This window comes from Lagenorhynchus albirostris, chromosome 4 (genome assembly GCF_949774975.1).
Source record: "Lagenorhynchus albirostris chromosome 4, mLagAlb1.1, whole genome shotgun sequence".
NCBI lineage: Eukaryota > Metazoa > Chordata > Mammalia > Artiodactyla > Delphinidae > Lagenorhynchus > Lagenorhynchus albirostris.
Genome location: NC_083098.1, coordinates 42,752,071 through 42,767,370, shown reverse-complemented (window position 1 = coordinate 42,767,370; position 15,300 = coordinate 42,752,071). Strand labels below are relative to the sequence as shown.

Sequence of the window (15,300 nt, the reverse complement as noted above, 5' to 3'; positions counted from 1 at the left end):
TTCTGGACTACAGATTTAATAATTATTAACATATTATCCTCTTGGCTCAATCACTGTCAGCTATTTGTCCAACTCTCTCATTTCTTTCAGATATGGATACCTAGTTTAGCTTAAATATGACTAGAGACTTATTAAGCCGACAGTTTCCAAAGAGAACTCTAAATTAATCTTTCAAAGTTTTAGAATAGTTTTCATTTTTCCTTCTCAAAAATTGCCAGGTAAATTCTCCCCCTTCTTCCTGAGTTGGCCAATTAGTTTTTGCCTTAGGCTAATGTTTTCTTTCCCTCTCCCCATACTCTGATCTCCCCATCTCTAAAGTTACACACTTTTACACATATTCAAGAGTGGAACTTTAAATAGTAAAATTGTGATATTTTTCATCTGAGTCAGGTTCCTCCCTGTTTCTCATTGTGAGATGCCCTGAAGTTACATTTCTCTGTGAGAAAAGTTTGAACATTTTCCCTAAGGAAGGAGAAGCTGCAGAACATGTAACCCAGAGAGCCCTTTCTTTCTCTGGGGCCAGGATGGAAGTAAGAGCTGTCTCAACCATCTGCATATCTACAATAAATATGTGGCAGAAGATGGCTCCTGGTTTTTAGTACTGTTCTTTTTTTTCAAATCTGATTTAGGTAATCTCTAGTTAGGACTGCAGTAGTCAGCCCTCAATATCAGCAGATTCCACATCCATGGAGTTAACTAACTGTGGATCAAAAATATTCAGAAAAAAAGACAAAAAAACCCAGAAAGTTCCAAAAAGCAAACCTTGAATTTTCATACTCTGGCCACTATTTACATAGCATTTAGATTGTATTTACAACTATTTACATAGTATATACATTGTATTAGGTATTATAAGGAATTGAAATGATTTAAAATATACAGGAGGATGTGCATAGGTTATATGCAAATACTGCATTACTACATTTTATATAAAGAGCTTGAGCATCCCTAGATTTTGGTATCTCCAGGATGTGGATGAGGGATGACTGTACATCATCAGCCTTTGGTGAAAAAAAAGCATGGTTGGTTTGCTAACCACAGAAGAAACGGTTTCAAGAGAACGTCACTTTTTATAAATGCAGATTTCTGGAAGTAATTTTTAAAGAAGTTGATAAACAACTTTTTACTTCCAATTAGATTTTATAACTGTTCAAATACAAGAGTAAGTTGTTTTTACAGAGTAAAATGGTATACAGATATACCTCATTTTATTTTATTGAATTTTATTTTATCTTTTTATACAGCAGGTTCTTATTAGTTATCTATTTTATACATATTGGGGTATACATGTAAATCCCAGTCTCCCAATTCATCACACCACTGCCCCCAGCCACTTTTCCCCTTGGTGTCCATACATTTGTTATCTACATCTGTGTCTCTATTTCTGCCCATACAGATGAACCAAACCAGGTCATCTGTATCATTTTTCTAGATTCCACATATATGTGTTAATATACGATATTTGTTTTTCTCTTTCTGACATACTTCACTCTGTATGATAGTCTCTAGGTCGATCCACATCTCTACAAATGCCCCAATTTCGTTCCTATATATATTACATTGTATATATGTACCACATCTTCTTTATCCATTCATCTCTTGATGGGCCTTTATGTTGCTTCCATGACCTGGCTATTGTAAATAGTGCAATTAATGTTGGGGTGCATGTGTCTTTTTGAATTATGATTCTGTCTGGGTATATGCCCAGTAGTGGGATTCCTGGGTCATATGGTAGTTCTATTCTTAGTTTTTTAAGGAACCTCCATACTATTCACCATAGAGGTTGTATCAATTTACATTCCCACCAATAGTGCAGGAGGGTTCCCTTTTCTCCACACCCTGTCCAGCATTTGTTCTTTGTAGATTTTCTGATGATGCCCATTCTAACTGGTGTGAGGTGATACCTCATTGTAGTTTTGATTTGCATTTCTCTAATAATTAGTGATGTTGAGCATCTTTTCATGTGCCTCTTGGCCATCTGCATGTCTTCTTTGGAGAAATATCTACTTAGGTCTTCTGCCAATTTTTTGATTGGGTTGTTTTTTTTTGTTTTCTAATATTGAGCTGCATGTGCTATTTATATATTTTGGAGATTAATCCTTTGTCCATTGATTTGTTTGCAAATATTTACTCCCATTCTGAGGCTTGTCTTTTCATCTTGTTTATAGTTTCCTTTGCTGTGCAAAAGTTTTAAATTTCATTATGTCCCACTTGTTTATTTTCTTTTTATTTCCATTACTCTAGGAGGTGGGTCAAAAAAGATCTTGCTGTGATTTATGTCACAGAGTGTTCTGTTTATGTTTTCCTCTAAGAGATTTATAGTTTCTGGTCTTACATTTAGGTCTTTAATCCATTTTGACTTACTTTTTGTGTATGGTGTGAAGGAGTGTTCTAATTTCATTCTTTTACATGTAGCTGTCCAGTTTTCCTAGCACTACTTATTGAAGAGACTGTCTTTTCTCCATTGTATATCCTTGCTTCCTTTGTGATAGATCAGTTGACCATAGGTGCATGGGTTCACCTCTGTGCTTTCTATCTTGTTCCATTGATCTATATTTCTGTTTTTGTGCCACTACCATATTGTCTTGGTTACTGTAGCTTTGTAGTGTAGCCTGAAGTCAGGGAGTCTGATTCCTCCACCTCCGTTTTTTCCCCTCAAGATTGCTTTGGCTAATTGGGGTCTTTTGTGTCTGCATACAAATTTTAAGATTTTTTGTTCTAGTTCTGTAAAAATGCCATTGGTAATTTGATAGGGATTACATTGAATCTGTAGATTGCTTTGAATAGTATAGTTATTTTCAAAATATTGATTCTTCCAATCCAAGGACATGGTATATCTCTCCATCTGTTTGTGCTATCTTCGATTGCTTTCATCAGTGTCTTATAGTTTTCTGAGTACAGGTCTTTTACCTCCTTAGATAGGTTTATTCCTAGGTATTTTATTCTTTTTGTTGCAATGGTGAATGGGATTGTTTCCTTAATATCTCTTTCTGATCTTTCATTGTTAGTGTATACGAATAGAAGAGTTTTCTCTGCATTAATTTTGTATCCTACAACTTTACCTAATTCATTGATTAGCTCTAGTAGTTTTCTGGTGGCATCCTTAGGATTCTATATATATAGTATCATGTCATCTGCAAACAGTGACAGTTTTACTTCATCTTTTCCAATTTGTATTCCTTTTATTTCTTTTTCTTCTCTGATAGCCATGGCTAAGACTTCCAAAATTATGTTGAGTAATAGTGGTGACAGTGGACATCCTTGTCTTGTTCCTGATCATAGAGGAAATGCCTTCAGTTTTTCACCATTGAGAATGAAGTTTGCTGTGGGTTTGTTGTATATAGCTTTTATTATGTTGAGGTAGGTTCCCTCTATGCCCACTTTCTGGAGAGGTTTTATCATAAATGGGTATTGAATTTTGTCTAAAACTTTTTATGCATCTCTTGAGATGATCATACGGTTTTTATTCTTCAATTTGTTAATATGGTGTATCACATTGATTGATTTGCATATATTGAAGAATCCTTGCATCCCTGGGATAAATCCCACTTGATCATGGTGTGTGATCCTTTTAATGTGTTGTTGGAATCTGTTTGCTAGTATTTTGTTCAGGATTTTCCCATCTACTTTCCTCAGTGATACTGGTCTGTAAGTTTCTTTTTTTGTAATATCTTTGTCTGGTTTTGGTATTAGGGTGATGGTGGTCTCATAGAATGAGTTTGGGAGTGTTCCTTCCTCTGCAATTTTTTGCAAGAGTTTGAGAAGGATGGGTGTTAGCTCTTCTCTAAATGTTTGATAGAATTCACCTGTGAAGCCATCTGGTCCTGCACATTTGTTTGTAGGAATATTTTTAATCACAGTTTCAATTTCATTACTTGTGAGTGGTCTGTTCATATTTTCTGTTTCTTCCTGGTTCAGTCTTGGAAGGTTATGCCTTTCTGAGAATTTGTCCATTTCTTCCAGGTTGTCCATTTTATTGACATAGAGTTGCAAGTAGCAGTCTCTTAGGATGCTTTGTATTTCTGCAGTGTCCGTTGTAACTTCTCCGTTTTCATTTCTAATTTTATTGATTTGAGTCCTCTCCCTTTTTTTTTTGATGAGTCTGGCTAATGGTTTATCAGTTTTGTTTATCTTCTCAAAGAACCAGCTTTGAGATAGCCTCATCCACCAGAGGGCAGAGAGCAGAAGCAAGCAGAATTACAATCTTGCAGCCTGTGGAACAAAAACCACATTCACAGAAAGACAGACAAGATGAAAAGGCAGAGGGCTATGTACCAGATGAAGGAACAAGATAAAACCCCAGAAAAATCAACTAAGCGAAGTGGAGATATGCAACTTTCCAGAAAAAGAATTCAGAACAATGATAGTGAAGATGATCAAGGACTTCGGAAAAAGAATGGAGGCAAAGATCGAGAAGTTGCAAAAAATGTTTAACAAAGACTGAGGAGAATTAAAGAACAAACAAACAGAGATGAACAATACAATAACTGAAATGAAAAATACACTAGAAGGAATCAATAGAAGAATAACTGAGGCAGAAGAACAGATACGTGACTAGGAAGACAGAATGTTGGAATTCACTGCTGCAGAACAGACTAAAGAAAAAAGAATGAAAAGAAATGAAGACAGCCTAAGAGACCTCTAGGACAACATTAAACGCACCAACAATCGCATTATAGGGGTCCCAGAAGGAGAAGAGAGAGAGAAAGGACCCAAGAAAATATTTGAAGAGATTATAATTGAAAAACCCCTAACATGGGAAAGGAAATAACCACCCAAGTCCAGGAAGTGCAGTGAGTCCAATACAGGATAAACCCAAGGAGAAACACATGGAGACACATAGTAATCAAATTGGCAAAAATTAAAGACAAAGAAAAATTATTGAAAGCAGCAAGGGAAAAACAACAAATAACATACAAGGGAACTCCCATAAGGTTAACAGCTGATTTCTCAGCAGAAACTCTACAAGCCAGAAGGGAGTGGCATGATATACTTAAAGTGATGAAAGGGAAAAACCTACAACCAAGATTACTGTACCCAGCAAGGGTCTCTTTCAGATTCAATGGAGAAATCAAAAGCTTTACAGGCAAGCAAAAGCTAAGAGAATTCAGCCCCACCAAATCAGCTCTACAACAAATGCTAAAGGAACTTCTTTAAATGGGAAACACAAGAGAAGAAAAGGACCTACAAAAACAAACCCAAAACAATTAAGAAAATGGTAATAGGAACATATATATCAATAATTACCTTAAATGTGAATGGATTAAATGTTCCAACCAAAAGACACAGGTTTGCTAAATGGATTCAAAAACAAGACCCATATATATGCTGTCCACAAGAGACCCACTCAGACCTAAGGACACATACAGACTGAAAATGAGGGGATGGAAAAAGATATTCCATACAAATGGAAATCAAAAGAAAGCTGGAGTAGTAATACTGATATCAGATAAAATAGACTTTAAAATAAAGAATAGTACAAGAGACAAGGAAGGACACTACATAATGATCAAGGGATCAATCCAAGAAGAAGATATAACAATTATAAATATATATGCACCTAACGTAGGAGCACCTCAATGCATAAGGCCACTGCTAACAGTTATAAAAGAGGAAATCAACTGTAACACAATAATAGAGGGGAACTTTAATAACACCTCACTTACAGCAATGGACAGATCATCCAAAATGAAAATAAATAAGGAAACAGAAGCTCTAAATGACACAATAGGCCAGATAGATTTAATTGATATTTATAGGACATTCCATCCAAAAACAGCAGACTACATTTTCTTCTCAAGTGTGCACAAAACATTCTCCAGGATAGGTCACATCTTGGGTCACAAATCAAGCCTCAGTAAATTTAAGAAAATTGAAATCATATCAAGCATCTTTTCTGACCACAATGCTATGAGATTAGAAATGAATTACAGGGGAAATAATGTAAAAACTACTAACATGTGGAGGCTAAACAATACGTTACTAAATAACCAAGAGATCATTGAATAAATCAAAGAGGAAATCAAAAAATACCTAGGGACAGATGACAATGAAAACAAGATGATCCAAAACCTATGGGATGCAGCAAAAGCAGTTCTAAGAGGGAAGTTCATAGCTATACAAGCCTACCTCAAGAAACAAGAAAAATCTCAAATAAAAAAATCTAACCTTACACCTAAAGGAAATAGAGTTAGAAGAATGAACAAAACCCAAAGTTAGCAGAAAGAAAGAAATCATAAAGATCAGAGCAGAAATAAATGAAATAGAAACAAAGAAAACAATAACCAAGATAAATAAAACTAAACCTTGGTTCTTTGAGAAGATAAAGAAAATTGATAAACCATTAGCCAGACTCATCAAGAAAAAGAGGGAGAGGACTCAAATCAATAAAATTTGAAATGAAAATGGAGAAGTTACAACACACACCGCAGAAATACAAAGCATCCTAAGAGACTACTACAAGCAACTCTACGCCAATACAATGGACAACCTGGAAGAAATGGACAAATTCTTAGAAAGGTATAACCTTCTAAGACTGAACCAAGAAGAAGTAGAAAATATGAACAGACAAATCACAAGTAATGAAATTGAAACTGTGATTAAAAATCTTCCAACACACAAAAGTCCAGGACCAGATGGCTTCACAGGTGAATTCTATCAAACATTTAGAGAAGAGCTAACACCCATCCTTCTCAAACTCTTGCAAAAAATTGCAGAGGAAGGAACACTCCCAAACTCATTCTATGAGACCACCATCACCCTAATACCAAAACCAAAGATACTACAAAAAAAGAAATTTACAGACCAATATCAGTGAGGGAAGTAGATGTAAAAATCCTGAACAAAATACTAGCAAACAGATTCCAACAACACATTAAAAGGATCATACACCATGATCAAGTGGGATTTATCCCCGGGATGCAAGGATTCTTCAATATACGCAAATCAATCAATGTGGTACACCATATTAACAAATTGAAGAATAAAAACCGTATGATCATCTCAATAGATGCAGAAAAAACTTTTGACAAAATTCAACACCAATTTATGATAAAAACTCTCCAGAAAGTGGGCATAGAGGGAACCTACCTCAACATAATAAAGGCCATATATGACAAACCCACAGCAAACATTATTCTCAGGGGTGAAAAACTGAAAGCATTTCCTCTATGATCAGGAACAAGACAAGGATGTCCACTTGCACTGCTATTGTTCAATATAGATTTGGAATTCCTATGCTTGGCAATCAGAGAAGAAAAAGAAACAAAAGGAATACAATTAAAAAAGAAGAAGTAAAACTGTCACTGTTTGCCAATGACATGATACTATACATAGAGAATCCTAAAGATGCCACCAGAAAACTACTAGAGGTAATTAATGAATTTGGTAAAGTTGCAGGATACAAAATTAATGCACAGAAATCTCTTGCATTCCTATACACTAATGATGAAAAATCTGAAAGAGAAATTAAGGAAACACTCTCATTTACCATTGGAACAAAAAGAATAAAATACCTAGGAATAAACCTACCTAGGGAGACAAAAGACCTGTACACAGAGAACTATCAGACACTGTTGAAAGAAATTAAAGATCATACCAACAGATGGAGAGATATACATGTTCTTGGATTGGAAGAATCAATATTGTGAAAATGACTGTACTACCCAAAGCAATCTGCAGATTCAATGCAATCCCTATCAAATTACCAATGGTAATTTTTATGGAACTAGAACAAAAAATCTTAAAATTTGTATGGAGACACAAAAGACCCCAAATAACAAAAGCAGTCTTGAGGGAAAAAATCAGAGCTGGAGGAATCAGACTCCCTGACTTCAGACTATACTACAAAGCTACAGTAATCAAGACAATATGTTACTGGCACTAAAACAGCAACATAGATCAGTGGAACAAGATAGAAAGCCCAGAGGTTAACCCACGCACCTATGGTCAACTAATCTATGACAAAGGAGGCAAGGATATACAATGGAGAAAAGACAGTCTCTTCAATAAGCGGTGCTGGTAAAACTGGACAGCTACATGTAAAAGAATGAAATTAGAACACTCCCTAACACCATACACAAAAATAAACTCAAAATGGATTAGAGACCTAAATATAAGACCAGACACTATAAAACTCTTAGATGAAAACCAAGGAAGAACACTCTTTGACATAAATCACTGCAAGTTCTTTTTTGATCCACCTCCTAGAGTAATGGAAATAAAAAGAAAAATTAACAGATGGGACCTAATGAAACTTAGAAGCTTTCGCACAGCAAAGGAAACCATAAACATGATGAAAAGACAACCCTCAGAATGGGAGAAAATATTTGCAAATGAATCAATGGACAAAGGATTAATCTCCAAAATATATAAACAGCACATGCAGCTCAATATTAGAAAACAAACAAACAAACAAAAAACCAATCAAAAATGGGCAGAAGACCTAAATAGACATTTCTCCGAAGAAGACATACAGATGGCCAAGAGGCACATGAGAAGATGCTCAACGTCACTAATTATTAGAGAAATGCAAATCTAAACTACAATGAGGTATCACCTCACACCAGTTAGAATGGGCATCATCAGAAAATCTACAAAGAACAAATGCTGGAGAGGATGTGGAGAAAAGGGAACCCTCTTGCACTGTTGGTGGGAATGTAAACTGATACAGCCACTATGGAGAACGGTATGGAGGTTCCTTAAAAGAGTAAAATTAGTATTGCCATATGATCCAGCAATCCCACTACTGAGCATATACCCAGAGTAAACCAAAATTTAAAAAGACACGTGCACCCCAAAGTTAATTGCAGCACTATTTACAATAGCCAGGTCATGGAAGCAAACTAAATGCCCATAAACAGATGAATGGATAAAGAAGATGTGGAACATATATACAATGGAATTTACTCAGCCATAAAAAGGAATGAAATTGGGTTATTTGTTGAGACGTGGATGGATACAGAGACTGTCATACAGAGTGAAGTAAGTCAGAAAGAGAAAAACAAATATCGTATATTAACCCATATATGTGGAACCTAGAAAAATGGTACAGATGAACTGGTTTGCAGGGAAGAAATAGAGACACAGATGTAGAGAACAAACGTATGGACACCAAGGTGGGAAAGTCACGGGCGGGGGGTTGGGAGTGGTGGTGTGATGAATTGGGTGATTGGGATTGACATGTATACACTGTTGTGTATAAAATTGATGACTAATAAGAACCTGCTGTATAAAAAAAATAAGAAAAACCTATTTATGAAAAAAATTATTAAAAAATAATAAGAAGAAATAAACAAACAAAAAAAACTTTAAAATTTTTTTTCTAGAAAGCACCAGCTTTTAGTTTTATTTATCTTTGCTACTGTTTTCTTTGTTTCTATTTCATTTATTTCTGCTCTGATCTTTATGATTTCTTTCCTTCTACTAACTTTTGGTTTTGTTTGTTCTTCTTTCTTTAGTTCCTTTAGGTGTAGGGTTAGATTATTTATTTGAGATTTTTCTTGTTTCTTCAGGTAGGATTTTATTGCTATGAACTTCCCTCTTAGAACCATTTTTGCTGCATCCCATAGGTTTTGGGTTGTCATGTTTTCATTTTCATTTGTTTCTAGGTATCTTTTGGTTTCCTCTTTGATTTCTTCGGTGATCTCTTGGTTATTTAGTAATGTATTGTTTCGCCTCCATGTGTTTGTGTTTTTCACGTTTTTTTCCCTGTAATTGATTTCTAATCTCATAGTGTTGTGGTCGGAAAAGATGCTTGATATGATTTCAGTTTTCTTAAATTTACTGAGGCTTGATTTTTGACCCAAGATGTGATCTATTGTGGAGAAAGTTCCGTGTGAACTTAAGAAGTGAGTGTAATCTGCTGTTTTCAGATGGATATTTTATAGATGTTAGCATTTCCCTTATGTATTGAGGTGCTCTCATGTTGGGTGCATATATATTTATAATTGTTATATCATTTTCTTGGGTTGATTCCTTGATCATTATGTAGTGTCCTTCCTTATTTCTTGTAACATTCTTTATATTAAAAGTATTAAAGTCTATTTTATCTGATAGGAGTATTCTACTCCAGCTTTCTTTTTTTTTTTTTTTTTTTTTTCAGTACACGGGCCTCTCACTGTTATGGCCTCTCCTGTTGTGGAGCACAGGCTCCAGATGCGCAGGCTCAGCAGCCATGGCGCATGGGCCCAGACGCTCCGCAGCATCTGGGATCTTCCCAGACTGGGGCACAAACCTGTGTCCCCTGCATCGGCAGGCAGACTCTCCACCACTGCACCACCAGGGAAGCCCTCCAGCTTTCTTTTGATTTCCATTTGCATGGAATATCTTTTTCCATCCCCTCACTTTCAGTCTGTGTGTGTCCCTAGGTCTGAAGTAGGTCTTTTGTGGACAGCATATGTATGGGTCTTATTTTTGTATCCATTCAGTGAGCCTGTGTCTTTTGGTTGGAACATTTAATCCATTCACATTTAAGGTAATAATCGATATGTGTGTTCTATTACCATTTTCTTAGTTGTTTTGGGTTTGTTTTTGTAGGTCCTTTTCTTCTCTTGCTTTTCCCACTTAGAGAAGTTCCTTTAGCATTTGTTATAGAGCTGGTTTGGTGATGCTGAATTATCTCAGCTTTTGCTTGTCTGTAAAGCTTTTGATTTCTCCATTGAATCTGAATGAGATCCTTGCAGGGTAGAGTAATCTTGGTTTTAGGTTCTTCCCGTTCATCACTTTAAATATATTGTGCCTCTCCCTTCTGGCTTGTAGAGTTTCTGCTGAAAAATCAGCTGTTAACCTTATGGGAGTTCCCTTGTATGTTATTTGTCATTTTTCCCTTGTTACTTTTAATAATTTTTCTTTGTCTTTAATTTTTGTCAACCTGATTCCTATGTGTCTCAGTGTGTTTATCCTTGGGTTTATCCTGCCTGGGACTCTCTGCTCTTCCTGGACTTGGGTGGCTATTTCCTTTCCCATGTTAGGGAAGTTTTCGACTGTAATCTCTTCAAATATTTTCTTGGGTCCTTTCTCTTTCCCTTCTCCTTCTGGGACCCTTATAATGTGAACATTCACACGTTTAATGTTGTCTCAGAGGTCTCTTAGACTGTCTTCATTTCTTTTCATTCTTTTTCTTTATTCTTTTCCACAGCAGTGAATTCCACCATTCTGTCTTTCTAGTCACTTATCCGTTCTTCTGCCTCAGCTATTCTGTTACTGATTCCTTCTAGTGTATTTTTAATTTCAGTTATTGTATTATTCATCTTTTTTTTTTGTTCTTTAACTCTTCTAGGTGTTTGTTCTTTACTTCTTCCAGGTCTTTGTTAAATATTTCTTGCATCTTCTCCATCTTTGCTTCCATTCTTTTTCCAAGGTCCTGAATCATCTTCACTACAATTATTCTGAATTCTTTTTCTGGAAGATTGCCTATCTCCACTTCATTTAGTTGTTTTTCTGGGGTTTTATCTTGTTCCTTCATCTGCTACATAGCCCTCTGACTTTTCATCTTGTCTATCTTTCTGTGAATGTGGTTTTAATTCCACAGGCTGCAGGATTGTAGTTTTTCTTGTTTCTGCATCTGCCCTCTTGTGGATGAGGCTGTCTAAGGGGCCTGTGCAAGCTTGCTGATGGGAGGGACTAGTGTTGGGTGGAGCTGGGTGTTGCTTTCATGGGCAGAGCTCAGTAAAACTTTAATCCCCTTTTCTGCTGAGGGTGGGGCTGAGTTCCCTCCCTCTTTGGCCTGAGGCGACCCAGCCTTGGAGAATAGAGGCTCCTCAGTGGGGCCAGTGGCAGACTCCAAGAAGGCTTATGCCATGGAGCACCTCCCAGAATCTCCACTGCCAGTGTCCCTGTCCTTGCGGTGAGCCACTGCCACCCCTTGCCTCTGCAAGAGACCCTCCAACACCAGCAGGTAGGTCTGGTTCAGTCTCCCCTGTGGTCACTGCTCCTTCCCCTGGGTCCCGATGTGCACACTAATTTGTGTGTGCCCTCCAAGAGTGGAGTCTCTGTTTCCCCCAGTCCTGTCGAAGTCCTGCAATCAAATTCTGCTAGCCTTCAAAGTCTGATTCTCTTGCAATTCCTCCTCCCATTGCCAGAACCCCAGTTTGGGAAGCCTGAGGTGGGGCTCAGAACCTTCACTCCAGTGGGTGGATTTCTGTGGTGTAATTGTTCTCCAGTTTGTTAGTCACCCACCCAGTGGTTATGGGATTTGATTTTACTGTGATTGCACCCCTCCTACTGTCTCTTTGCAGCTTCTCATTTGTCTTTTGATTTGGGGTATCTTTTTTGGTGAGTTCCTGTGTCTTCCTGTCAATGATTTTTCAGCAGTTAGTTGTGATTCTGGTGTTATCGCAAGAGGAAGTGAGCACACCTCCTTCTACTCTGCCATCTTGAACCAATCTCCATACCTCATTTTGTTGTGCTTTGCAGCTATTGCATTTTTTACAAATATAAGTTTTATGGCAACACTGCACCCACCATGTCAATTAACACAATTTTCCCAACAGCATATGCTCACTTCGTGTCTCTGTGTCACAGTTTTGTAATTCTCCCAATATATCAAACTTTTTCATTACTTTTATATTTGTTACGGTGATCTGTGATCAGTGGCTTTTGATGTTACTGTTACGAAAAGATTATGACTTGCCGAAGACTTAGATGAATGATAGCATTTTTTTTTTTTTGGCGGTATGCGGACCTCTCACTGTTTTGGCCTCTCCATTGTGGAGCACAGGCTCCAGATACACAGGCTCAGTGGCCATGGCTCACGGGCCCAGCCGCTCCATGGCATGTGGGATCTTCCCGGACCGGGGTATGAACCCGTGTCCCCTGCATCAGCAGGTGGATTCTCAACCACTGCACCAGCAGGGAAGTCCCATGATAGCATTTTTAGGCAAAAAAACATTTTAAAAAATCCTACTACTTTATTTATTTATCTTTTATTGAAGTATAGTTGATTTACAATGTTGTGTTAGTTTCAGGTATACAACAAAATGTTTCAAGTTGTTTTTTCTGATTATATTCCATTATAGTTTATTACAAGATATTGAATATAGTTCTCTGTGCTATACAATAAATCCTTGTTCCTCATCTATTTTATGTATAGTAGTTGTATGTGTTAGTGCCATACTCCTAATTTGCCCCTCTCCTTTCCCTTTCTCCTTTGGTAACCATAAGTTTGTTTTCTACATCTCTGAGTCTGTTTGTTTTGTATGTCAATTCATTTTTATTCTTTTTCTAGATTCCACATATAAATGATATCGTATAGTATTTGTATTCTCTGATTTATTTCACTAAGTATAATATTCTCTGAGACCATCCATGTTGCTGCAAATGGCAATATTTCATTCTTTTTTATGGCTGAGTAATATTCCATTGTATATATATGTACCACATCTTAAGCCAGTCATCTGTTGATGCACACTTGGGTTGTTTCCCTGTCTTGGCTATTGTAAATAGTGCTGCTATGAACATTAGCAAAAAGTATTTTTAAATTAAGGTATGTACATTATTTTATGCACACTTTGAAGACACACTTTTTGAAGACATGCTATTGCACAGTTAATAGAATACAATATAGTATAAACATAACTTTTATATTCATTGGGAATTCAGAAAATTTATATAACTTGCTTTATTGTGATATTTGCTTTATTTTGATGATCTGGAACCAAACTTGAAATATCTCTGAGCTATACCTGTATATAGGACATTATGGTAGTGGATTATTGAATTATATTTACACATAAATATGCCATTTATGTATACATATTATAAATAATCAGTGAATATTATTATGCTTCAAATAAATTGAGATTATTTCAATATTTTGGTATAATTTCATATAAAGCATTACACTATAACCAGGTCATCATAATTTACTAGACTCTTAGGAATCCTCAGTCAAAGATAAGTCTTTTAAATGAATTTATTGGCAAAGACAAAGTGAGAAAACCTAAATCTTTGGTGAGATGATATTGAAAGTTCCTACCTTTTTGGATAGAGGAGACTATGGAATGTTACAAAACATCTTTCATTTCGACAGCTGTTGACCCACTGGGACACCCTGACCTCAGAATTCAAATCACATGTCTGTCTGCAGATGTGTCAGGGATAAGAAATCCTCAGTGTTGGTGTTGTCCATGACCGTATATCATTGGTCTGCATAGCTGAAGGAGAGATTTTTCCTAGTGGTCCAACAAAGAACCTAAAATTCCAGAGAAATTGGGGAATGGAAAAGGGAGAAGTTTACCTCTGTTTATTATCCAGAAGGCAGATTTCTAGTTCTATCACAGTTACATAGAAAAAAAATTAAAATCAAATACAAAGAACTTTTCCTAGGTGTTCTTATCATAACACTTATTTTCATAAGTGTTCTTATCATCACCCTTATTTTGGTTGTAATTATAAAGCTAATTTACCTTTAGTGAAGACAAATAGTATACAAAAGTATAAAGAAAGTTAAAATCATCCATAATTTTATCACTCCAAGATATTACTGTTATTATTTTGATATTTCCTTCTGATATCCCTTTAGTTGTGAAGATATATAATTAGCAATAGCAAAATTGATATCAATATAGGTACACATAAATATGTAGATCCTAATACAGGTTTTTTCAAAATTTGAATCATGCTGTCATACAAGATTATTTCAACTGCTCTAGTAAATTCTTTTTTAGAGCACAGATCTTCCTCAACTTATAATGTGGTTATATCCCCATAAACCAATTGTAAATTAAAAATATTGTAATTGAAAATGCATCAATACACCTAACCTACCAAACATTATGGCTTAGCGTAGCCTACCTTAAACTGCTCAAAACATTTAACACAGGGGCCCCCAACCCCTGAGCCACACAGCAGGAGGTGAGTGGCAGGCAAGGAAGCAAAGCTTCACCAGTATTTACAACCACTCCCCATTGTTTGCATTACTGCCTGAGCTCCGCCTCCTGTCAGATCAGTGGCAGCATTAGATTCTCATAGGAGTGCAAACCCTACTATGAACTTTGCCTATGAGGGATCTAGGCTGTGTGCTCCTTATGAGAATCTAATGCCTGATGTGAGCTGGAACTGAGGCAGTGATGCTAGCACTGGGGAGTGGCTGCAAATACAGATTAACATTAGCAGAGAGGTTTGACTGCACAGAGACCATAATAAATCAATTGCTTGCAGACTCATATCAAAACCCTATCAGTGAGTGGCAAGTGAAAACAAGCTCAGGGCTCCCACTGATTCTGCATTATGCTGAGTTGTATAATTATTTCATTATATATTATAATGTAATAATAATAATAGAAATAAAGTGCACAATAC

General features: G+C 36.4%; 1 protein-coding gene across 3 annotated transcripts in view; it reads left to right on the top strand.

Moving 5' to 3' along the window:
- Positions 1-15,300, top strand: part of CFAP299 (cilia and flagella associated protein 299) — a 615,047-nt gene that overhangs the window by 544,051 nt on the left and 55,696 nt on the right. Inside the window, exon 1 of one of the 3 annotated variants that reach the window (XR_009540132.1) lies at positions 11,763-11,896. The exons of the other annotated variants lie outside the window; for them this stretch is intronic. The gene's annotated coding sequence lies outside the window, so the exon portion shown is untranslated. Of the gene's footprint in view, positions 1-11,762; positions 11,897-15,300 lie in introns of those variants that run through there. 3 annotated transcript variants of the gene reach the window in all.